Source organism: Pelophylax lessonae (assembly GCF_965119305.1).
Source record: "Pelophylax lessonae genome assembly, chromosome: 2".
In the NCBI taxonomy this organism is placed as follows: Eukaryota; Metazoa; Chordata; class Amphibia; order Anura; family Ranidae; genus Pelophylax; species Pelophylax lessonae.
The window spans coordinates 42,188,920-42,216,391 of NC_138769.1; the positions used below are offsets into that span (position 1 = coordinate 42,188,920).

Sequence of the window (27,472 nt, forward strand, 5' to 3'; positions counted from 1 at the left end):
ATATGATCAATGTTCAAATGTCTTCACCTGCCTCACTAAAAAAGGTACCAGGGGCTCCTTCCAACTAGAGAGAAGTCAAAAGAGAAGTAACGTCTTCAACCTTCTCCTCCTATATAATTGTGCAAGGAGAGATACCAAATGGACAACCAAAAAAGGAACCCAAGGACCAGCTTCAATAAAAAAACAAAAAAATAGTAGTAGCTTCTCTAAAATAGAAGGTATACACAGTTCACGAATGTTTACTATAAAGCAGAAGCTTTGCATGTAGCACCCTACGAAAACTAAACCAGGTCTGAAGACTAAAAAGGTAGATACCATCAACACCAGTTTTTTGATACCGCAGCTGGAACCTCTAGTTGAGGCAGCAGTTGGGTTTGCAAAGTCTTTTTAATCCATCAAGCTAACCAAGGGAGGAAAAGATGCCATGAAATAGACAACACCCCTGGACCACCACCAAGTGGACACCAAAAACCCAGAAAACAAGGCCCCTAGTGTTCTAAATGTGGCACTACAGGTAAGGACTTGATGGCCGCTAGTCTTGTTTATTGATGGTTTTGACCATCTCCACTGAACCATAAGGGGATAGGAAAAATTGGATTTTTGACATAACGTAAAATCCATTTCTCTGATGTTCATTGATGGACTTAGCTCCTGATCTTAACCATTGGGTTATACTGCCCCCTACAGGAGTAGGACACTAGGCAGAAAAAAAGTCTGGCTACACCTATGGGCAGTCCCATGGGGTATACTCCCCCTCTCTGCTATAAATTTTGTTACAAGCAGTGTCAGAAGAATTACAACTCCACAGAGGGGTGGGTGCTGTGTCCGTCAATGATCATCAGAGAAATGGATTATATGGCAAGTCAAAAATAAAATGTATATCTTTCATTCATTGACGGACACAGCTCATCTTCTTGAACATTGGGACATCCCAAAGCTGTGTTAAACAGGAGGGGTGGGAACAGCGAAAAAGAAACTCCCAAGGCTAACTATAGCCAATCAGGTAAACAGGAGCTCAAAACAACTGGAGCTTAACTGAAAAACACCACCCTTAAAAGAGCAGCCTGCAAAAACCTTGCGGCCAAAGGAAGCACATCCACTTCATAAAATTTATTAAAGTGTGCACTGACGACCAGGTGGCCACCTTGCAAACCTGCTTCTCTGACACAAGGCCCAGGAGGCACTGAGCGCCCAAGAAGTATGCGCCTTGACAGGGAAAGGAGGAACCTGACCCTTGATGGAATAGACCTGGACCACCATCTGTCTGATCCATCTGGAAATGGTCACAGAGGATGCGGACAACCCTTTGAGGCCCATCCGTGAGCACAAATAGGGAGTCTGACTTCCTAAAAGACTTTGTAGCTGCCAGGTACACCCTAATTGCCCGGACCACATCCAAGGCAATTTCCTTCGGATTTTTTTTGGCCTGGGACACAGGGAAGGCAACACAATGTCTTCATTTAAATGAAAGTCAGAGACCACCTTAGGAAGGAATGATGGACAGCGGCAAAGCACCACCTTATCCTTGTGAACCACCATAAGGTGAACTACAGGATAACCCACCAGTTCCGACACCCTGCACAGAGGTGAATTGCCACCAACAAAAAGGCCACCTTTTGGGACAGCGAAAGCAGGAAAAGCACCCAAATGTTTTCAAAGGGAGGTTTCTGTAGAGCTGAAAGCTCCAAATTAAGATCCCAGGGCTGCAATGGAGCCTGCACTGAAGGAATCAGATGTCGGACACCCTGAAGAAAGGTACGCACTAGGAAGTGTGTGGTCAAAGGTCCTTGGAAAAAAGGACGATACCTGGCCCTTGATGGTACTCAAGGCTAATTGCTGTTCAACCCTCCGTTGAAGGAAGGTTAAGATCAGATCCACTGAGAGGGAGCAAGAAAGAACACCAAGAGACTCACACCACGCAATGTACGTCTCCCACATACAATGGTAGATCTTCCTAGAATTAGGTTTCCTAGCTTAACAGCGTAGGAATCACCGACTCAGACAAACCTCTATGCTTCAGCACCTGGCGTTCAACAGCCAAGCCATCAAAGACAGCAGCTGTAAAGCAGGATGGAAGATTGGTCCTTGGCATACCAAGACCGGCGAGGCCAGTCTGGAGCCACTAGAATGACGGAGTCCTTTGTGCCTCGATCCTGCACAGGAGTCGTGGCAGGAGTTCAAGAGGACTAGAACAAATCGGCAGCCCACCTTAGAATGCCAGCTACTTACCGAGCCGCCAGGACACTTCTTGTGTCCCCTTGGCGATTGACAGACCACTGCCTTGTCCGAATTAATTCATACCGGACACCCTTGAAAAGTTCCAGTACATTAATTGGCAGTCTTGACTCTGCCAGAGGCCAGACCCCCTGAGCACATTTGTGCTGAGGATGTCTCCCCACCCAGACAGGCTGGCATCCGTGGCGATTCGTCCAGTACAGGGGGAGAAGGATTTTGCCTGTTGAAGCCACTTCTAGAGACCGTGGATCCTTGTCCCATTTCACCAGAATCTCTTTAGCTGAGATCTTGTGTGGAACTGTGCAAACAGGCCGCCTTGAGGGTGGACACCATCCGTCAGAGCAGTCAGACAATTGCAGGTTGGAAGGGTAGAACCTTTTCAGAGCATAAGACTGAACTCGATCTTGTAGCATGACCGAATAACTTTGTGGACCAACTCATCCTGTCCCAGGGAGGTCCATAGATCTGGAAATCAGCAAAGACGTCCCCCCACCTCAGATACAGGTGAGGGTGCCCCTTCATGCCGAGACAGCCTTGTCCCCCGGCCTGGAAGAGCCTGCTCGTGGCCTGCCAGACCAGGTCCTCTTGTAACCTCCGGTGGAGGCCCTGACTTTTGATCCCTTGTCATGAGATCCTGAGGGACCAAAAAAAAGCCTCACGAGCAGAGGAGAATGGCCCACGTCTACGACAGGGCTCCTTGCCCTTGGTAGATGGCGGAAGAAGAGCACTCTTCCCCCCTGAGACCTTTAATGAGGTCATCCAAGGAAGCTCCAAACATTCGATCCCCTACAAGGGGAAGATCAGATAAGGCCCTCTTAGAAGTCTGGTCCGCAGACCAGCATTTCAGCCAGATAATATGCCAAAGGACCACTGCTGATACAGACAGCCTAGAAATCAAAAGGAGCTGCATCCAAAAGAAGCAACACAGATAAACTGTAGCCCCTTGGGTCAACTGATCCTCCAGGTCCGCAAGACTGGGAGAAGCCATTACCCCTCCAGGTCCTGGCGTAAATGTTTAGCCCACTCGGTCAGGGTTTGCGACACCAGGGCAATAGTAAATACAGGCCTAAGTGCCGAACCAGCCACAGCCCTCCTATCAGCTGGATCTGTAATGGCCAGGGACTCAACCGGAATGAAGGTAGCTTTATTCAACCTGGAAACCGACGAGTCCGCTACAGGTGGGGCGGTCCACCTTTTAAGCAGTTAACCCTCATAAGGGTACCTCAAGGCAAAACGCTTAGGAACCACTGCATTTTGGACAAGCCCACTGTTTTGTGTCGATGTTGTCAAAGTAAGCGGAAAGGGGAACACCCTCGCCACTTTGAAGGGCCAGTGGGTGCCGAAAGGGATCGGCGCCTCCAACGCAGTATCAGCCGCAACCTCCATTTTAAAAATTTCCCGCGACAACAAGTGCATCCACAAGAGCCTTTTCATGTGCGGCCAGAGGAGCAGAGGAATCATCCTCGCTATCTGAGGGTGCGTGGACATAGACCCAGCAGGGTGACTCGTGCCCGTGGCGGCCAAAACAATATCAGGGGACACCGACCGAGGGCCCACCGATGGACCACCTACTGGACCTTGCAAAAAAGGGGATGGGGGGGGGGTCACCCTCCGAGCCACTCCATAGAGGCCCAAATATGAAGTAGCCCCCTTTCAGCCCCCTGTCGTGATGGACACGCAGGCAGGATACCCTGATAGTTCCGTAGCGCTAAAGAGGGGCAGGTGCTCCACACAATAATGGTGGCAAGGCTGTCATAAAAAAAAATAAACCAACCCCACAGTGCCACCCCCTTTCAAGGGACGTGCCAAGCTGACCATGGCCTAGCAGGCCAACATTTTTGTGGAGGCCCAGCCGCAAGTGCACGGATCCCAGTCCAGCAGATGCCCAGAGGAAGAGTGGGGGCTTCAGCCAAACTAACTGGGGCCGCCCCCCAACAGAGGCACCCAAATCGGCCGTATGACCTAGTAAGCTGCAAGTCGTGGCCTAAATTTTGTGATTGCCCAGCCACAAGCCCCAGCGTGGCCGACCATCCAGGGGCAGCAGAGGGAAGGGCGGATGCCCAAATAGGAGGCAGTGGCTTCAGCCACCCTCACGTGGGCCCGCCGCACATAGTCTCTGACCTGTAGGCTGTAAAGCCGAGGCCTAAATTTTTGGCCGGATCCGGCAAAGTGAGGCTTAACCCAAAGGACATCCCTGCCCTAGTCACCAACCCCCAGGGTGGCAGGGGGACCCTGCTCAACCTCCCGTTGAGCACCAGGAAAAACCCGGTCAGCAGCAACTACAACAAGCCCCCCTTTAGAGCATGTGGCAGAAACCAGCTCATAACCTCACCCAGGGACGGGGGCCGAAAGGCCCACAGTGACCACCAAAAGTTTTTCGGGGGCTGGAGGGGGGAACCTGGGGGTACCACCGTCCCAGGGAGAGGCCCACGTCCACTCCAAAAGCCTCCAGGAGTATAGGGGGGACATCGACTTACCATACCAGGAACAGAGTGGGCACCACTAAGGACAGACCACCACTCCATTGGAATGTGGGGGGCTGCAGGCAAGGGGGAATGCTGGCCGAGGTCAGGTCATATGTGCCCACGCAAGACGTTTAACTTGCAGGCCAGCCCCCATCCAGTAGGGCTTTAGCGCGGCCAAACTAACGTGGAGCTGAGGCCTGCACGCGCTCACTGCCCAGACTGGGGGGACCCTCTCAATCTAGATTATCCAGTCCGTCACCCAGTCCGGCAAATGATTGTAGATTCTCACGGGAACAAAATAATAAAGATAGGAAATAAGGAAATAATTCTGTTTAAAAAGAAAAAATAAATGAAAATCGCCAGGACTAGATATAGCAAGGAACTAGGTCCTTACTCCTGACTAGGCAGAAAAAAAACTGAGGGCCTATAGCTGAGAGTGGGTGTATATACCCCCTGGAACTGCCCATAGGCATAGTCAAGCTTTTTCCTGCCTACTGTCCTACTGCTGTAGGGGGCAGTATAGCTCAATGGTGAAGAAGAATCAGGAGCTGGGTCCATCAATGAACAAAAGAGAAAATTTAATTTCTGGTGAGATATTGCCAAAAGGAAAATCACATCTAATGGGATGCAGACCCTGCACTTTCCTCTTTAGAATCCTGCAAGTGCACCAGTTGATTATTGTTAGCCTCCATTCACATTAGGTTGCGCCGACTTAGGGGGCGACCTGTGAAGTTGCGTGCAGCGCGACTTGCACGGACTTCACATAATGGAAGTCAATGCAAGTCGCCCCGAAGTAGCACAGGACCCTTTTTCTAAGTCGGAGTGACTTGTGTCGCTCCTATACTACACAATGGGAGCGTGAGGACCGCGACTTGTCAGGCTGACAAGTCGCGGTCCAAGTCGTACCAGTGTGAATGCGGTCTAAAAAGGGGACTCCACTGTAAAGGGGCACTAATCAATAGTGTGCTTTCACATCGCAGTCCCCTTTACATTGCAGTGCCCAGTACTCTCCCTTCACGAGGAACACAATGGTAAAGATTTTCTAAAACTAGAGAATATGGTGAAGCTGCACATGGTAGCAAATCAGCTTCTAACTTCAGCTTGTTCAGTTAAGCTTTGACAATAAAACCTGGAAGCGTTTTTTTTTTTTTATGCAGAGCTGCACCAGATTTTGAACACTCCAGGATTAGTCAATTCCCGCCCCCCCCCCCCCCCCCCAGGTCTCCACATACCTATACAGCAGCAGGCCAAGCTCTTTACATCCCTAAACATGAATCTACACTGAAAATCATATCTATCCTTCTCAGCACTTTGAGTTCAAGTCTCCCACAAAACAAGCAAACACATCTGTATAGCAGTGCTCCCCCGATTCCTCTTCTGTTGAATTGTATTGTAACTGTACTGTCTGCTCTCACGGTGTAAAGCTCTGCGCAAACTGTTGGCACTATATAAAGCCTGTAGAATAATAATAAAAAGGTCCTAACTACGCTCCATACACTAAATATAGAAGCTCACTGTCATTTATGTCACAGCTTCCCATCCATCCTACACACACAGGTCAAAGCCCCACTTGCCATTTGCCTCTCACTTACAGCACTCCCCAATCTACCCAACTGCTCCCACTTGTTCCTTCGTATATACAAGTTAAAGCAGCCTGACCCTCGACAGACACATTAAAGACAGCAATTTCTTCACCCTCAAACACCTCATACATCATAATGCAGACATCCTGCCATGTCCATGCACAAGGCTCCTTCTGTGACGGCAACATACAGCAGCAGATATAGCAAACCTCCAACTCCGTGCTTTCGCTGTCCTGCATTTCCCAATTTTCTCCCACACATTCCCATGTTTCCTTAATATACTATTGCATCTTTACAACCTGTGTTCAGTTATTTTCAAGTCTTCCCTGTCTAGAATTTAGAAGAGGTTCCAGAACTAAATTCCCCTTTGACACAAAAGTAAAATGTTCTACTGTCCCCCAGACACCAAGTACACTTTGTCTCCCATAAAGGCCTATAGACCACCACTATGCTTCTCACTATGACAAGTCCACTCTTTATACACAAGAATATTCATATGCCAGGTCTCTTTTCCCTCCACCTCATACATGAGATGTGTCTATGCCATTTCCCAACTATCCCATACAAGACGCAACTATTTAACCACTTGACCTCTGGAAAACTTACGCCCCTTCCTGACCAGTCCGCTTTTTGGGATACAGCACTGTTACCTGGACTATTGCGCGGTCATGCAACGCTGTACTCAAAAAAAATTAATGTAATATCAAACTTTTCCCACAAATAGAGCTTTCTTTTGGTAGTATTTTATCACCTCTACTTTTTTTGCGCTATAAAACAATTTTGAAAAAAAAAAAAGAAAATATTTTTTACTTTCTTCTATAAAACATCCAATAAAAAAAAAAAAAAAAAAAACATTTAGGCCAATATGTATTCTGTTACATATTATTGGTGAAAAAAAAAATCCCAATAAGCGTATATTGATTGGTTTTTGCAAATGTTATAGCGTCTACAAACTTTGGGATATTTTATTTTATTACTAGCAATGGCAGCAATTAGCGACTTAATGCAGGACTGCGATAATGCAGCGGACATTCTGACACTGACACTTTTTGGGAAAGAGTGCTAAAAATATGCAGTCACTGTGACACTGGCTGGGAAGAGGTTTACATTAGAGGCAATAAATAGGGGTTAAATGTGTGCCTATCCAGCGTGTTACTACACTGTGTTAGGGCTCTTTCACAGGGGCGGTCCGATCAGATCCGCCTGTCAGTTTTTTAGGCGGATCTGATCGGATCCTCCATGCAGAAGCGGGTGTCAGCGGAGACACCTCCGCTGACACCCGCTGCCATCCGCATCCGATCCTGTGCTGAAATCTGGATGGATGGAAACCCTATTTTTCCATCCGTTCAGTAATCGGAGCGGAGCGGATGAGAGCGGACAAGCGGTCCGCTCTCATCCGATCCCCCATAGAGGGCAGCGGGTGCTGAGACACCTCCCCCTCCGCTCTGCAAGCGGAGACGGAGCTGTCATCCGCCCGGCTCAGCGGGGATCGAGCCCCGCTGAGCAACACGGATCCGCCTACGGAGGCGGACCGTGTGAAAGAAGCCTTAGGTGCTTTTACTAGGGGAAGAGACGGAATTTATTCTCTACTTTGCAGGAACACAAATTCCATCCCTTCCCTCCTGTCAGATTGCCGGTCGGCCTTGTTTACATAGGCATATTGACATTCTGTCTCTGCCTAACGATCGGCGGGTGCCAGAGGATGTTGGGTACCACGCAACCCCCGATCGACTTTCGCTGTGTATAATTACCATGGGAGCAAGCCACCGACGGAACGCATGAGCGCAACCCAACCTGGAAGAGTTGGATCACGATTTGTGTGTAATCTGGCGCACAGGTGCCGCCCTGTAGCAGTAAAACTGCTATAGGAGGACCTTAAGTGGTTATAAAGGCTGAACATTTTTTACCTTAATGCGATTATTCATTGCATTAAGAAAAAAAAATGTTTAGGCCTCAGTATTGCCCGCACACCTTTCACTTACCCAAGCCCTCATTTGATCCAGCGCTGTGCCTGTCTGCAGCCCCTTACTTCCCTCACTTTCAGGTCTCACAGGCTTTTCTGAGCCATCAACTCCCACTGCTGTCAATCAAAGCCAGTGACGAGGGAGTTAGGGCGTAGCTATGCAGAAAGCAAGGCTCAGGAGCGAGCCAGCACAAGTGCCCCCATTGCTTTGTGCACCGGTCCAAATCATTAGGTAGAGGGGGGATTATGGTGTGGGGTTGTTTTTCAGGGGTTGCGCTTGGCCCCTTTAGTTCCGGTGAAGGGAACTATTAAAGCAGAGTTCCAGTCGTATGTGTTTTTAAAAGTCAGCAGCTACAAAAAGTGTAGCTGCTGACTTTTAATAAACACACACTCACCTGTCCCACGGTCCAGCGATACGGCCACCTGAAGCCTCGCTCCTATCCCTCTGCTCTCGGCAGCATCACTAGTTTGGGCACCCGGCTGCGAAAGCTTGCAGCTTCAGTCAAGCGTGAGTCGCGCTGCACCTCCTGAATGGCCGGGCAATCTTCTGGGACCTCTGACGTATCCCAGATGATTGCACGGTGGGAGGGGGTCAGAGGAGAACTTCCACCCTGACCACCTAGGTGGCCCTAGTGGAAGTGGGAGCAGGTACCTGTCAAACCTAGGTACCCCCCCCCCCCCCCCAAAAAAAAATGACATACCAAATGTTACTTGTCAGGGGGTCAGGAGTATTTAAAACCGAAGTTCCACTTTTGGGTGGAACTCCGCTTTAAGGCGTCAGCATACCAAGACATTTTGGACAATTTCATGCTCCCAACTTTGTGGGAACATTTTGGGGATGGCTGCTTGTTCCAACATGACTGCGCACCAGTGCACAAAGCAAGGTCCATAAAGACATGGATGAGCCAGTTTGGGGTGGAGAAACTTGACTGGCCTGCACAGAGTACTGACCTCAACCCAATAGAACCCCTTTGGGATGAATTAGAGTGGAGACTGCAAGCCAGGCCTTATCGACCAACATCAGTGCCTGACCTCACAAATGCTCTTCTTGAAGAATGGTCAAACATTCCCATAGACACACTCCTAAACCTTGTGGACAGCATTCCCAGTAGAGTTGAAGCTGTTATAGCTGCAAAGGGTGGGCCAACTCCATATTGAACCCTATAGACTAAGACTGGGGCGCCATTAAATTTCCCAATACTTTTGACAATATAGTGCACAGGAGACATGACCCCATGCTTGAGGCCCCCTCTGTCCCCCACAGAATATCTGTCCCTATGCCAGGACCCAAACATCAGGTCCTCTCCACCCCCTACATGAGAGAGGTTTCTATATAAAGGCCCCTTCTCTCACCACACAGGAGATATATCACAATGGTTGATCACCTCTAATCTCAACAAACAAGAGATTTGCCCTGTCAGGCCCCCTTTTCTCCCCCCAACAGAGATATGTCATATCAGGGTCCCACTGACGTCACACACAGGAAATAGGCATCCATGTCAGGTCCTCTGTGCCCACACAAGGAGGTATGTCCCTATGTAAGGTCCATCCCTGCACATACGCAGGAGAAATTTCCCTTTTGTACCCCCACACATACAATGCATGCCATGATGCCAGGTCCTTTTTGTTACTACAATTACAAAAGATGTCCCCATGCCAAAGCCACTTTTCCCCTATAATGAAGATATGCATGTCCCTATGCAGAGTTCCCTTTCCCCTATAGAGAAGATACACTGATCAGCCATAACATTATTATAGTGACCCACCGAATATTGAGAAGGTCCCTTTTTGTTGCCCAAACAGCCCTGACCTGTAAAGGAACAGACGCCACGAGACCTCTGAAGATATGTCTCTGGTATCTGGCACCAAGCAATCAGTAGAAGTCCTGTAAGGTTTGAGGTGGGGCCTCCATAGATTGGACTTGTTTTTCAGGCACATCCCACACATGCTCGATTGGAATGCGATCTGGAGAATTTGGAAGCCAAGTTAGCGCCTCAAACCATTTTGCAGCGTGGCAGGGCGCATTATCCTGCTAAAATAGGCCACTGGCATCCGAGAATACAGTTTCCATGATGGGGTGTACTTGGTCAGCAACAATGTTTAGGTAGGTGGTACGTGTCTAAGAACGTTCACATGAATGGCAGGATCCATGGTTTCCCAGCAGAACATTGCTCAAAGTATCACACTGCCTCTGACTTTTTCTTCCCATAATGCATCTTGGTGCCATCTCTTTCCCAGGTAAGTAAAACAAAAGCATTCGGCCATCCACATGATGTAAAAGAAAATAGGATTCTTCAGACCAGGCCACCATCTTCCATTGCTGTGGTCCAGCTGTGAAGCTCAAATGCCTTTTGTAGGCGCTTTTGCCTTTGGACACGGCCGGGTCAGCATGGGGCACTGTGACCGGTCTACGGCTATGTAGCCCCATACACAAACTGTGATGCCCATTTTTTTCCCGATGTCTACACATCAACTTCAGGAACATGTTTACTGCCCAATATATCCCACCGACTTTCAGAAGACATTGTAAAGAGATAATCTGTTATTCATTTAACCCATGGGTGTCCAACCTGTGGCCCTCCAACTGTTGCAGAACTAAGTCCCATCATGCTTGCAACGGTCAGCCTTGCAATGCCTCATTGGTCCTATAGTTCCACAACAGCTGAAGGGCCACGGCTTGGACACCCATGATTTAACCTGTCAAATATTTGGCTGATCAGTGTATGTCTCTATGGTAGGTCCTCTCTGCACCAAAGGAGAGGTGTCCTGATTTCAGGTCCCATCAGCGCCCACACAGGCGATATGTTCATATGCCAGTCCTATATGTCCTCACACAGGATAGGTCCTGTGCCTTCACACAGGCAATATATCCCTATGATACGACCCCTTGGTTCCCACACAGAAATCAAATCCTCTCTGCCCCTATGTGGCAGATACTGACCTATGCCAGGTCACCTTTGTCCTCACACATGAGCTTTCTTTATGACAGGTTCACTCTTTCCCTCTACACACAGGAGATAAGTCCCTATTTCAGGTCCTTTCTGTCCTCATACAGGAGATATGACCCTATGTCAGGTCTTTTCTGTGCCCACACCAAAGATATGTCACCTTGTCAGGTCCCCTATGTACCCACACAGGAGACATGTCCCTATATCAGCTCCTCTCCATCCTCAGGCTCCATGTACACGGGACGTTGGTTAAAAGTCCCTTTGAATGCTGAAATTTTTAGGACGTTTGAAACGTCTGTTCGGTCGCGTTTGTACCCGCGTTTAGCGGGCGTTTACGTTTAGAAGCGTTCCTAGAGGTCAAAAAAATTATTCCCCTTTAAAATGGAAAAACGCGAACGCTAAACGCGGGTCATCGCGTTCGGACGCATTCGGACGCCGGGAAACACACGTTCGAACGCAAATAATTGCGTTCTAAAAAAAGTCCCTGAACGCAACTGCCTGCAAATGACTGTAAACGACCCAGTGTACATGGACAGATAAGATAAAATGTAGATGGGTTCAGGGGCTTCTTAAAAAAACGCCCAACTGCTCCTAAACGACCATTTCCAGCGTCCCGTGTACATGGACCCTCAGACTCAAGAAAGGCATCCTTATGTCAGGTCCTCTCTGTCCCTACATCAGAAATGTGACCCTCTGTCCCTAAATCAGGTCCTCTCTGCTATCACATACAGGATATGTCACTTATCTCCACTCGCTCCCCACATAAGATACATGTCACTAGGTCAGGACCACTCACACACAGGAGAGATGTCCCTATGCCAGGTCCTCCTGCTCTCACAATGAAAATATGTCCTTGTATCAGGTCCCCTCTGTACTCAAAGGTGATATATCCCGATGTCAGGAGCCCTCACACAGTATATATCCCGATGTCAGGTTCCCTCACACAGTATATATCCCAATGTCAGGACCCCTCACACACAGTATATATATCCCAATGTCAGGACCCCTCACACACAGTATATGTCCCTATGTCAGGTTCCCTAGGTCCCCACATAAGAGATATTTCCCTGTCTCAGGGCTTCTCTGCTCCCACACACAAGATATGTCCCTATGCAAGGTCCTCTTGGTCCCTAAAAAAGACGTACAGTATGTTATTATGTTACACCATATCTGTCCATACACTGGAGATATGTCAGGTCCCCTCAGTCCTCACACCGGACATATGTCCGAATGCAATGTCCCTTCTTATACACACACACAAAGATGTCCCCATACATAAGATATGTCTCTGTGCATGGTGTTCTCTTTCTCCACAAGTGACATGTCACAATCTCAGGCCCTCTCTGTCACCGCAAAGGAAACGGGATTTAATCTCCAAATACTTTAAGGCTTCTTCATGGTAAAAGCTGTGGAATTATGAAATAGACTCCTTCAAGAGCTGGTTCTATCTGGCTCTGTAGATTGCTTTAACCAGTTTTGGACAGGAAGGATTTACCCCCCTTAATGACCAGGCCATTTTTTTGCAATTCAGCACTGCATTTTAACGTAAAATTGCACGGTCATGTGACGCAGTCCTGAAAAAAATTGATGTCCTTTTTTTCCCCACAAATAGAGCTCTGTTTTGGTGGCATTTGATCACCTGCGTGATTTTTTTTTTTTTTTGTGCTATAAACAAAACAAACGACATTTCTGGAAAAAAAAAATAATATTTTTCACATTCTGCTATATAACATTCTCAAAAAAAAAATAAAACCTTTTCATCCTTTTAGGCCAATTTGTATTCTGCTACATATTTTTTGGTAAAAAAAAACAAAAATCGCACTAAGCGTATTTTGATTGCTTTGCGCAAAAGTTATTGCATCTACAAACTAGAGGAAAGATTTATGTCATTTTTATTTACTTATTTTTTTTACCAGTAATGGCGGCAATCTGATTTTTAGCGGGACTGCGACATTGTGGTGGAATGATTGGATAACTGACATTTTTGACACTTTTGGGGGGACCAGTGACATTACTACAGTAATCAGTGCTAAAAATATGCACTGTTACTGTAATAATGACACTGGCAGGGAAGGGGTTAACCTAGGGGTGATCAAAGGGTTAAAGAGGAAGTAAACCCTCCTCTGACACTTTTACCTATAGGTGATCCTATGATAAGACTTACCTATAGGTAGTGTAAATATCTCCTAAACATGTACCGTTTAGGAGATATTTACCTTACATGCAGCCAGTGACGTCACTGGCGCATGCGCTCTGAAGGAACGGCCGCTGGTGCCGTTCCTTCAGAGCCCCGTGCCGTGACCGCCGGCATGCGCGGGAGTGATGTAATCGCGGGTCCGGCCAATCAGATGGCCGGATGCCGCGATCCCGGAAGACGGGCGACTGAATATGTCGTCCGTCATACAGGTAAGCGGGCGGCACGGCGGGGGCTCGTTCTAAGGTAAGTATTTTATAATGAACTAGTATGCGATGCTATTTTAGGTTGGAAAAAAAAAATTTAATTTGTTTACAACCTCTAAGTGTGAGCCTAGAGGAGTGTTTACTATCTGTGGGGGAAGGGACTTGTGAAATTACCATAGAGACTTGTGATCCTATATAGAAGGATCACAGGCGCTCTGTGATCATTCCAGAGAGAAGAATGGTCAGGTATGTTTACAACAGCTGACCGTTCTCTCTCAACTGGGATCTATGGCGGGTGGCCGGCAGCAATCGCAGCAGTGGGCCCCGTGCATCGTCCTCCCCGCTGCCTAGTGGGGACGAGAGCGTGCCGCCGCGCGCTTGCCCCCAACCCCATGCGCGCGACCGACGTAGCGCTACGTTGGTTCACGCAGTAAATCTGCGGCGGGCGGTCTTAATGTGGTTAAGGTCCGAATCCTTTCCTAGATACACATAATATAACTGGATGCTAACATTTATAGATAAAAATGATCCAGTGAATATCTGATTGCTTCTTGGGGGGGGGGGGGGGGAATCAGCAAGGAATTTTTTTTCCCCTGCTGAAGCAAGTTGGATCATGCTTTGCTGAGGTTTTTTGCCTTCTTCTGGATCAACTGTGGGAGTAGGAGTGTGTGATTGTGTTTTGTTTTCCACTTTTATTGGCTGAACTAGATGGACTTGTGTCTTGTTTCAACCCAATTATGTAACACTTCCCTAAATCAAATCCTCTGTCCTCACACACAGGAGATATGTCCCTATGTCAGGTGTTCGCTTTCCCAATACACAGGAATATATGTCCCTCTGTCAGCTCCCCTCAGTCCTCAGACAGGAGATATGTCCCTAGGACAGGTCCTCTCTAATGTGTGAGGATATAAGTCCCAGCAGGGACATATGTCCCTATGCAATTTCTCTTCTACCCCTACACAGGAGATAACTCCTAATGGGATAAACCCTCACAGAATGTCCCTATATATGAGAGATGTCACAATACAAGATACCCTCAGTCCTTACACTAGAGAATAGGTCCTCTCTACACCTACACAGGATATATTGTCCCCATTTCTGCACCTACAGAACAAAAATGTCCCCATCTCAGGTTCCCTCTTCACACACATACATACATGATAAAGGTCATGAAGTCAGATTCCCCTCTGTACTTGCACAGGAGCTATGCCCTTATACAAAGTATGTCACCAGCACACTGGGATCTCCAAAATGGGTCCAAAGTTTTATTCAGCAACCACATCATGGTCATAAAAACAACTTTTTGTAGCCACGCAGGACTCCCATCAGGCCTGTGGAGGTCACATGTTGGATGAAAGTCCTGTGCGGCTCCAAAACATCTTTCATAATAACTGATGCGATAGCTGAATAAATCTTTGGACCGATTTTGGAGATCCCGAATGTGCCGGTGACACTTCTCAGTTTGAACATTCTTGGTTCCAACCTGCGGTCACTACAGCACCCTACAGAGAGTTTCAGGAACGTGTGTGCTGGGAATATTGTACTTGAGCATGTCCTTATACAAGATCCCCAAACAGGAGAACTCCCTACAGAATGTATCAAATCAGAGAGATTTCCCAATGGCCGGTATCTTCAGATCCCATGCAGAATAGGTCCTTCTGCCCCCCACAGAGAAAATTAATCCTTAAGCCAAGTCCACTCTGTCCCTACACACAGAAAGAATATTGATATGTCAAGTCTCTTTCCACTATACAAGTTTATGTCATCTCCCAACTATCCCACACAAGAGACATGTCCCTATACCAGGTCCTACATGTCTTCACACAGCAGATAAGTCTACATGAAAGATACCCTCACAAATACCTGAGATATGTCATGATGATAGGTCCTCTCTGCCCCCAAAATTATAGGAGGGGTGTCCTTATGTCAGGTCCTTTCAAATACTGGAGCTCTGTCCGAATGCAAGGACCCCTCTGTCCCAACACAGGAGAATAGGTCCTCTCTGCCCAATGTCAGGTTCTGTCCTAACATCAGAGATATGCCATTAGGTCACGTTCCTACACACAGAAAATCTATTTCTAGGTCAGGTCCCCTCTGTGCTTATGCAAGGCCCCTCTGTCCCCACACAGAAGGCATGTCCCTAATGCCAGGTCTTCTCTATCCCTAAACAGGAGAACCCCCTACAGAACGGGAGAACCCCCTACAGAACGGGAGAACTCCCTACAGAACGGGAGAACTCCCTACAGAACGGGAGAACCCCCCTACAGAACGGGAGAACCCCCCTACAGAACGGGAGAACCCCCCTACAGAACGGGAGAACCCCCCTACAGAACGGGAGAACCCCCCTACAGAACGGGAGAACCCACCTACAGAACGGGAGAACCCACCTACAGAACGGGAGAACCCACCTACAGAACGGGAGAACCCACCTACAGAACGGGAGAACCCACCTACAGAACGGGAGAACCCCCTACAGAACGGGAGAACCCCCCTACAGAACGGGAGAACCCCCCTACAGAACGGGAGAACTCCCTACAGAACGGGAGAACTCCCTACAGAACGGGAGAACTCCCTACAGAACGGGAGAACTCCCTACAGAACGGGAGAACTCCCTACAGAACGGGAGAACTCCCTACAGAACGGGAGAACTCCCTACAGAACGGGAGAACTCCCTACAGAACGGGAGAACTCCCTACAGAACGGGAGAACCCCCTACAGAACGGGAGAACCCCCTACAGAACGGGAGAACCCCCTACAGAACGGGAGAACTCCCTACAGAACGGGAGAACTCCCTACAGAACGGGAGAACCCCCTACAGAACGGGAGAACCCCCTACAGAACGGGAGAACCCCCTACAGAACGGGAGAACCCCCTACAGAACGGGAGAACCCCCTACAGAACGGGAGAACCCCCTACAGAACGGGAGAACCCCCTACAGAACGGGAGAACCCCCTACAGAACGGGAGAACCCCCTACAGAACGGGAGAACCCCCTACAGAACGGGAGAACCCCCTACAGAACGGGAGAACTCCCTACAGAACGTTCCCTCACATAGTACATATATCCCTATGCCAGGTACCCTGAGGTCCCACACAGGAGAAGAGGTCCTCTCTGCCCCCACACATAATATATATCCATATGCCAAGTCCACTCTGTTTACACAGGAAGAATATCAGTATGTCAGGTCTCCACTTTCCCCCATACATGTGTATGTCAGCTCCTAACTACCCCCACACAGGCCATATGATCCTATGCCAGGTCCTATAGGTCTTCAATACCCTCACACATGTCCAAGTTATGTCATGGTGATAGGTGCGCTCTGTCCCTATGTTAGGTCCCCTCTATTCCGACACGGAAGATCATGCCCTATGGCAGTGATAGCAAACCTTGGCACCCCAGATGTTTTAGAACTACATTTCCCATGAGGCTCATGCACTCTGCAGCGAAGTTGAGCATCATGGGAAATGTAGTTCCAAAACATTTGCGGTGCCAAGGTTCTCCATCATTGACCTATGGGATGTCCCCTCACACTGGAGGTCTGTCCATATGCAAGGTCCCCTCTATCCTGACACCGGAGATCACACCCTCATCAGATGTCCCCTCACACTGGAGATCTATCCCTGTATCAAATTCCCTCTGTTTACACAGGGGATCAGTATTTCTGCAAGGTCCTCTCTGTCCCCACACAGGAGGTAAGTCCCTCAGCTAGGTCCTTTCTATCTCCACACCAGAGAGAAGTCTTCTCTTCCACCTATACTCAGATCTGTGTCTATGTCAGCTCCTATCCCGCACAAGAGGTGTGTCCCAATTTAAGGTCCCATCTGTCCCCAGACACACGAGACATACCGGGAAGTCATGTGATCTCTGCCCCAACACAAGATATACGTCTCCAAGCCGGTCTTATAGGCCTTCACACAGCAGATAAGTCTATGAAAGATATCCCCACCCATACCTGAGATACGTCAGGGTGACAGGGGCGCTCTGTCCCTCCAAATACAGGAGACAGGGCCCCCCCGCGTCCCAACGCCGGGAGACAGGGCCCCCCCGCGTCCCAACGCCGGGAGACAGGGCCCCCCCGCGTCCCAACGCCGGGAGACAGGGTCCCCCGCGTCCCAACGCCGGGAGATAATTTCCTACGTAAAGTCTCTATGTCAGATATTCTCAAATACTGGAGCTCTGTCCTTATACAGGACAAAATATGTCCCTGAACCAGGTCCCCTCTGCCTCACACACAGGAGAGAGAAGTCCCTACGTCAGGTCCTCACACACACACACACAGGAGTCCCTACGTCAGGTCCTCACACACACACACACAGGAGTCCCTACGTCAGGTCCTCACACACACACACACAGGAGTCCCTACGTCAGGTCCTCACACACACACACACAGGAGTCCCTACGTCAGGTCCTCACACACACACACACAGGAGTCCCTACGTCAGGTCCTCACACACACACACACAGGAGTCCCTACGTCAGGTCCTCACACACACACACACAGGAGTCCCTACGTCAGGTCCTCACACACACACACACACAGGAGTCCCTACGTCAGGTCCTCACACACACACACACACACACAGGAGTCCCTACGTCAGGTCCTCACACACACACACACACACACACACAGGAGTCCCTACGTCAGGTCCTCACACACACACACAGGAGTCCCTACGTCAGGTCCTCACACACACACACAGGAGTCCCTACGTCAGGTCCTCACACACACACACACACACAGGAGTCCCTACGTCAGGTCCTCACACACACACACACACACACAGGAGTCCCTACGTCAGGTCCTCACACACACACACACACACACAGGAGTCCCTACGTCAGGTCCTCACACACACACACAGGAGTCCCTACGTCAGGTCCTCACACACACACACAGGAGTCCCTACGTCAGGTCCTCACACACACACACAGGAGTCCCTACGTCAGGTCCTCACACACACACACAGGAGTCCCTACGTCAGGTCCTCACACACACACACAGGAGTCCCTACGTCAGGTCCTCACACACACACACAGGAGTCCCTACGTCAGGTCCTCACACACACACACAGGAGTCCCTACGTCAGGTCCTCACACACACACACAGGAGTCCCTACGTCAGGTCCTCACACACAGGAGTCCCTATGTCAGGTCCTCACACACACACACAGGAGTCCCTATGTCAGGTCCTCACACACACACACACACAGGAGTCCCTACGTCAGGTCCTCACACACACACACAGGAGTCCCTACGTCAGGTCCTCACACACACACACACACACACAGCAGTCCCTACGTTAGGTCCTCACACACACACAGGAGTCCCTATGTCAGGTCCTCACACACAGCAGTCCCTATGTTAGGTCCTCACACACAGCAGTCCCTATGTTAGGTCCTCACACACAGCAGTCCCTATGTTAGGTCCTCACACACACACAGCAGTCCCTATGTTAGGTCCTCACACACACACAGCAGTCCCTATGTCAGGTCCTCACACACAGGAGAGAGAGGAGTCCCTATGTTAGGTCCTCACACACAGGCCCCACTCACTCACTCCGGCCTCGGCTCTCTCGTCACTCACAGGCCGGGCTTCCCCCTCACACAGGCCAGACTCCCCTCTAACTCACAGCGCAGGCTTTGGGCCCTGTCCGCCGTCATTCCCCGGATGTGCGGCCTGCTCCAGTCCCGTCACTCACCGGCAGTAGCAGCAGTAGGACGAGGCGATCTCCCGCGCGGGGGGGGGGGGTGGAGGTTGTGGGTGATCCGGGGCAGTGTGTGTGGTGTTGGGGGAGGGGGGGCGAAATCTGACGCGCTCTCCGGGGTCTTCCCCGCTCTTCTCCTCACAGCCGGCAGCGCGGCCCGCTCGGCGGTAGCCGTAATCTCCCGCAGCCGCACACAGGCTCCATTGTCTTTTTTTTTTTTTTTTCCTTCAGCGATAGCAGCAGCAGCACCTTCTCCTGCCCTCCCCCTTTCCGGCTCCTGCAAGTGGTGCCTTCCTCCTCCCCTCGCGCCGTGCAGCCGGGCCACGCCTCCTCCCCTCTGCTCACCAGACACGCCCCGACATTCCCAGCTTTCTCGCTGAGCGCCGCTCCGTCTGACACTCCGGGCACGCCCACAGCGGCGGGGAGCGACACGCCCCCTCTATTTCACAGCAAAGGGGTTCGTGAGAGTCTTTTGGACACGCCCAGCGCTAATAGGGCTCCGCCCACCCTGTCTGCCTGTTTCTTCCTTTCTCCCTCTCTCCGGAGGAACATTCCACTCCGAGCTGAGAGGCTCCCCGCTCCTCTGACGAGTGGTACCGCCTTACCTCTTCACAACCCCCCCCCAATTCCCATCCGCCGCCCCACCGCTCTCTGCCCGAAGCCAGATCCTGACAACAGCACTGAAATCACTGCACTAAAATCACTGCACCCCTCTGTGTACACCAAGACCACCAATCACTGCACCCCTCTACACCGAGACCTCCAATCACTGCACCCCTCTGTACACCGAGACCTCCAATCACTGCACCCCTCTGTACACCGAGACCTCCAATCACTGCACCCCTCTGTACACCGAGACCTCCAATCACTGTACACCGAGACCTCCAATCACTGTACACAGAGACCACCAATCACTGCACCCCCTCTGTACACCGAGACCACCAATCACTGCACCCCTCTGTACACCGAGACCTCCAATCACTGCACCCCTCTGTACACCGAGACCTCCAATCACTGTACACCGAGACCACCAATCACTGCACCCCTCTGTACACCGAGACCTCCAATCACTGTACACAGAGACCACCAATCACTGCACCCCTCTGTACACCGAGACCACCAATCACTGCACCCCCTCTGTACACCGAGACCACCAATCACTGCACCCCTCTGTATACACCGAGACCACCAATCACTGCACCCCTCTGTACACTGAGACCACCAATCACTGCACCCCTCTGTACACCGAGACCACCAATCACTGCACCCCTCTGTATACCGAGACCACCAATCACTGCACCCCACTGTGTACACCGAGACCACCAATCACTGCCCCCCTCTGTACACCGAGACCACCAATCACTGCACCCCTCTGTACACCGAGACCACCAATCACTGCACCCCCTCTGTACACCGAGACCACCAATCACTGCACCACTCTGTACACCGAGACCACCAATCACTGCACCCCTCTGTACACCGAGACCACCAATCACTGCACCCCTCTGTACACCGAGACCACCAATCACTGCACCCCTCTGTATACCGAGACCACCAATCACTGCACCCCACTGTGTACACCGAGACCACCAATCACTGCCCCCCTCTGTACACCGAGACCACCAATCACTGCACCCCTCTGTACACCGAGACCACCAATCACTGCACCCCTCTGTACACCGAGACCACCAATCACTGCACCCCTCTGTACACCGAGACCACCAATCACTGCACCCCACTGTACACCGAGACCACCAATCACTGCACCCCTCTGTACACCGAGACCACCAATCACTGCACCCCTCTGTACACCGAGACCACCAATCACTGCACCCCTCTGTATACCGAGACCACCAATAACTGCACCCCTCTGTACACCGAGACCACCAATCACTGCACCCCTCTGTACACCGAAACCACCAATCACTGCACCCCTCTGTACACCGAGACCACCAATCACTGCACCCCTCTGTACACCGAGACCACCAATCACTGCACCCCTCTGTACACCGAGACCACCAATCACTGCACCCCTCTGTATACTGAGACCACCAATCACTGCACCCCACTGTGTACACCGAGACCACCAATCACTGCACCCCTCTGTACACCGAGACCACCAATCACTGCACCCCTCTGTACACCGAGACCACCAATCACTGCACCCCTCTGTATACCGAGACCACCAATCACTGCACCCCTCTGTACATCGAGACCACCAATCACTGCACCCCTCTGTACACCGAAACCACCAATCACTGCACCCCTCTGTACACCGAGACCACCAATCACTGCACCCCTCTGTACACCGAGACCACCAATCACTGCACCCCTCTGTACACCGAGACCACCAATCACTGCACCCCTCTGTATACCGAGACCACCAATCACTGCACCCCTCTGTACACCGAGACCACCAATCACTGCCCCCCTCTGTACACCGAGACCACCAATCACTGCACTCCTCTGTGTGCACTGAGACCACCAATCACTGCACCCCTCTGTACACCGAGACCACCAATCACTGCACCCCTCTGTACACCGAGACCACCAATCACTGCCCCCCTCTGTACACCGAGACCACCAATCACTGCACCCCTCTGTGTGCACTGAGACCACCAATCACTGCACCCCTCTGTACACCAAGACCACCAATCACTGCACCCCTCTGTACACCGAGACCACCAATCACTGCCCCCTCTGTACACCGAGACCACCAATCACTGCACCCCTCTGTACACCGAGACCACCAATCACTGCACCCCTCTGTACACCGAGACCACCAATCACTGCACCCCTCTGTACACCGAGACCACCAATCACTGCCCCCCTCTGTACACCGAGACCACCAATCACTGCACCCCTCTGTATACCGAGACCACCAATCACTGCACCCCTCTGTACACCGAGACCACCAATAACTGAACCCCCTCTGTACACCGAGACCACCAATCACTGCACCCCTCTGTACACCGAGACCACCAATCACTGCACCCCTCTGTACACCGAGACCACCAATCACTGCACCCCTCTGTACACCGAGACCACCAATCACTGCACCCCTCTACACCGAGACCACCAATCACTGCCCCCCTCTATAAACCGAGACCACCAATCACTGCACCCCTCTCTGTACACCGAGACCACCAATCACTGCACCCCCCTCTGTACACCGAGACCACCAATCACTGCACCCCTCTGTACACCGAGACCACCAATTACTGCACCCCTCTGTACACCGAGACCACCAATCACTGCATCCCTCTGTACACCGAGACAACCAATCACTGCACCCCTCTGTACACCGAGACCACCAATCACTGCACCCCTCTGTACACCGAGACCACCAATCATTGCACCACTCTGTACACCGAGACCACCAATCACTGCACCCCTCTGTATACCGAACCCACCAATCACTGCACCCCTCTGTACACCGAGACCACCAATCACTGCACCCCTCTGTACACCGAGACCACCAATCACTGCCCCCCTCTGTACACCGAGACCACCAATCACTGCACCCCTCTGTATACCGAGACCACCAATCACTGCACCCCTCCGTACACCGAGACCACCAATAACTGAACCCCCTCTGTACACCGAGACCACCAATCACTGCACCCCTCTGTACACTGAGACTACCAATCACTGCACCCCTCTGTACACTGAGACCACCAATCACTGCACCCCTCCGTACACTGAGACCACCAATCACTGCACCCCTCTGTACACCGATACCACCAATCACTGCACCCCTCTGTACACACCGAGACCACCAATCACTGCACTCCTCTATATACACCGAGACCAGCAATCACTGCACCCCTCTGTACACCGAGACCACCAATCACTGCACCCCTCTGTATACCGATACCACCAATCACTGCACCCCTCTGTATACACCGAGACATCTAATCACTGCACTCCTCTATATACACCATATATACATCACTGAACCCCTCTATATACACCATATATACATCACTGAACCCCTCTATATACTCCATGTATACATCACTGAACCCCTCTATATACTCCATGTATACATCACAGCACCCCACTCACTAAAACCTTATATAACCTTTAACACATTAAAGTCATTTTAAAAGTCTTTTTTTTTTTTTCCAAAATCTGCACTTTTCATTAAAATAATCCTGGGTGATTCTCCTATGCAGGTCCTGTGCAGGCACTTCCTGGTATAGAGTGACAACGCTCTGTTCCTTCCTCCCAGTTGTGCTTCTTGGTTGTCACCTCGTCACACAGTTGTTGGATGGAGACCACAAGTACATACTTAGAAACATATTAGTCCCAGTTCCCGGGCACACTGTCACATTACTCACGGCCCACACTTCACATGATTAATTTCAGTATGGTCACGTACAGACCACACCCACTTTTTGGTGCCGTCCCCTCCCTAAAAATACAGGAACCGCCCACTCACAGCTGCAACCCCATCAGTTGAGTTGCTGCACATGCTTAGTAACTCAAATAAGGGTTATGCTGCGATCCCAGGACACAGACTGGGACACAACATCATCAGGACAGAGGTTCAAGAGGCAGGACTGTCCCGGCTAATCTGGGACATTTGGCATCTATGCAAGCTGTCACTTCAACACACTTTATGCAGCCATAGTCCACGGCAATAGCATGCGCACAGAGTATGCCAGGTGTGCCATGGCACCCCTCAAATCACCTAATGTGGCACACAGTCCCCCTGCTGTACCCCCCTCCCCCGCAGCTCTGTTGGCTTTCCTCTACGGCCGGCTGCTGCTGTGGGCACACAGGGGGATGTTTCAGGTTGAACAGAGATCAGTGATCGGTACTGATCACTCATTGTGTTCATTCATAACCGAAGCATAGTAAACTGTGATTACTATGCTTTAGTTTGTGAATATACAGGAATCTGCTCAGCACAGCACTTTCCAGTGATGCTGAGGATGCAGAAAAAAGGGACTGGGGTATCTCTGTGCTCAGTCCCTTTCTCTGTCTCAAAAATGAGACATCATGGGTGTATAATTAACCACTTGCCGTCTGCTTACGTTGATAGTACTGCGGCAAAGTGGTCTGTTATCGTCTGACGACATAGATCTGATAAGTGATCAGATAAGATCATAAGCACATGGGGGCCATACAAACTACTGAGGACCATTTTGAGTTGCTGCAATGAACTTTCAGCAAAATGGACTAACCTGCTGCATTATTTTTTCACTTTGATTTTCGGGGTGTCTTTGAATTCAGCCCTCAGTAGGTTGATAATTTTCATTTCCATCAAATGATGTGACATCCTTTCCTTCCTAACACATTACCCAGTCCATATCAGTATGGATCCTAACACATTACCCCGTCCATATCAGTATAGATCCTAACACATTACCCAGTCCATACCAGTATAGATCCTAACACATTACCCAGGCCATACCAGTATAGATCCTAACACATTACCCAGTCCATACCAGTATAGATTCTAACACATTACCCAGTCCATACCAGTATAGATCCTAACACATTACCCAGTCCATATCAGTATAGATCCTAACACATTACCCAGTCCATACCAGTATAGATCCTAACACATTACCCAGGCCATACCAGTATAGATCCTAACACATTACCCAGTCCATACCAGTATAGATTCTAACACATTACCCAGTCCATACCAGTATAGATCCTAACACATTACCCAGTCCATATCAGTATAGATCCTAACACATTACCCAGTCCATATCAGTATAGATCCTAACACATTACCCAGTCCATATCAGTATAGATCCTAACACATTACCCAGTCCAGGGGCAGACTGGCAACTTTTGGCCCAGGGGGCAAGTACAAACCAGAGGCAGTGGGGCAACGACTCGGCCCCCCTCCCACTTTCCAAACTGAAGCCCTGCTCCAGGTACTCTATACTTACCCAGTTTCTCCCCCCCGACCTGGCCAGCAGGGGGTGGTTGGGGGGAGCTGGGACAGCTCGGTTGGGGCTGGCCGGGGCAGAAGAATCTCCAGTGGGGGCATGGAAATGGCCTCTGCTCAGACACAGTTTACATCATTCATGGGGGGGGGGGGAGACCTGCGCTCCGTACTTGCCTTCAACCTGCACTCAGTAGGTCAGCGGCAGGGACTTTTTACTTCTCTTCACCAGGAATCCTTTAGGCATGTCTATGGCAGAAGCAGTGCAGCCTTTTTACGGGGCATCAGAGCGGCCCAGGGGGCAATTGCCCCCCTGCCCCCTGGCCCAGTCCTCCCCTGACCCAGTCCATACCAGTATAGATCCTAACACATTACCCAGTCCATATCAGTATAGATCCTAACACATTACCCAGTCCATACCAGTATAGATCCTAACACATAACCCCGTCCATATCCGTATAGATCCTAACACATTACCCAGTCCATACCAGTATAGATATCCAGCATGAGATTTTTCCCCATTGAGATCTGATGTATTTTCAAAGTGTTCCTTTGATTTTTTTTTTGAGCAGTGTATATGTGTGTATATATTGTGACAGGAAGTCAGGTAAATCTGTGGATGTAGTCACAGACAGGAGATACATTTCCACCTGGTGTAGAAAGTTCACCAATTACTATAGGGTGTCGGCTGAAAAGGTAGCCAGGACGGCTTAAGGAAGTTGAAAGGCCTTCAGCTGTTCAGAATGAGGAAGTTAAGGTCTCTATAATTGGTCCAGAGGAAGTCTAAGGATTGCTGCCTCCTGACGCTGTGTGGGCATGGGGAGAGGAGGACAGTCAGATGTGTGCCCCCTGAAAGCTGTGTGAGCATGGGAAAGACCTCCTGGAGCGATGTGAAGCTGAGGAGGGTAACAAGTGTGAAGACTACTCGAGGTGAGGTCTTGGATCGTTTCTATGTGAAAAGAAACCAATGGACATTTCCTGTGTGAAGGGGAAATTAATTAAGACTGAAGACTACTCAAGGTGAGGTCTTGGACTATTTCTATGTGGAAGAAATAAATGCACTGTGTTCTATGTGAAGAGACAAGCAAAGGGACATGTTCAATGTGAAGAGGAAAAGGGACATGATCAATGGATATTTGTTGTGTGAAGAAAAACATGGACTATTAAGAGTCTGCTGTATGATCAGCCAAGTTTGCCCAACAGTAGGTTGGAGACAGACTCCGTAGGTAGGTTCCTGTATGTGTGAAGGTAGCCGCCCACAGTGGCAAGGATTTATTTTGTGTTTTATTTTTATTTTGCTGTTTTGAGGCTTGCACTTGTGTGAAGAAAATTGCATGAATAAATCAAAGTGTTGTTTGCAACCACTTCTCGGCTATCTCTCTGTGTACCGAACCCCCCCAAGGGGTCATCCACACCCGCCACCGAGCTAATCAACCCCACAATATATATATATATATATATATACACACACACATGTACACACACACACACACACACGTACAGATACAGAATACTTTATTAATCCCAAAGAAAAATTATGATTATTATTATGTATGTTTCAGATTTGGGGTGCACACCCTAATGCAATAGGCTGTGCACACCTATGGTCCACAGTTGTCACCATCAGGAACCTAGATACGATATGCAGCCATCACTGCAATGTATATACATATATAGACAAGAATTAGAATTGATTAGGGTTAGGAATTAATTTGAAATACAACAAAGCATATCCCTCTATTTTATCTATAAAATAAAATAAAGCATATCCCTCTATAGTGTTACTCGTCTCAGTCCAGAGCACTAAGTGTCATTTCTGTCTGCTGCCTCGTTCCTCTGCTATCAGCATGAGTCACTTCCTGACACCTAGAGAAAAAAGGTGACTGGGTGACTGGGGAGGAAGCTCCAGCACACAGCCTGTGATTGACAGCCTCAGCTCTGTTATGCCCCATACACACGTGCAGATTATCTGAAGACTTTTGTCTGCAGACTTACCAAAACCATATAATATGAGGTCAAACCTAAACACTTTCAATTTGTATGCAATCCGGCAGGCCCCTGCACTACATAGAAAAGGTAAGTCTGCAGACAAAAGTCTTCAGATAATCTGCATGTGTGTATGGGGCATTACTGTTTGCTGTGTAAAGGGGGGGGGGGGTGTCCCTTCCCTGCCCTGCAATCAGCTCTCAGAGCCCTCCTCACTGAACTCTGCAGAGGGTAATTTCAGCTCTCCACCTCCTTTTTCTGACAGATCAGACAAGCTTTA

At 49.8% G+C, this 27,472-nt stretch overlaps 1 protein-coding gene across 4 annotated transcripts in view; it reads right to left on the bottom strand.

The window, feature by feature from the left end:
• Positions 1-27,472, bottom strand: part of BCL9 (BCL9 transcription coactivator) — a gene marked incomplete at its 5' end in the record, with an annotated part of 467,860 nt that overhangs the window by 152,205 nt on the left and 288,183 nt on the right. Inside the window, one exon of one of the 4 annotated variants that reach the window (XM_082245778.1) lies at positions 19,224-19,254. The exons of the other annotated variants lie outside the window; for them this stretch is intronic. Of the gene's footprint in view, positions 1-19,223; positions 19,255-27,472 lie in introns of those variants that run through there. 4 annotated transcript variants of the gene reach the window in all.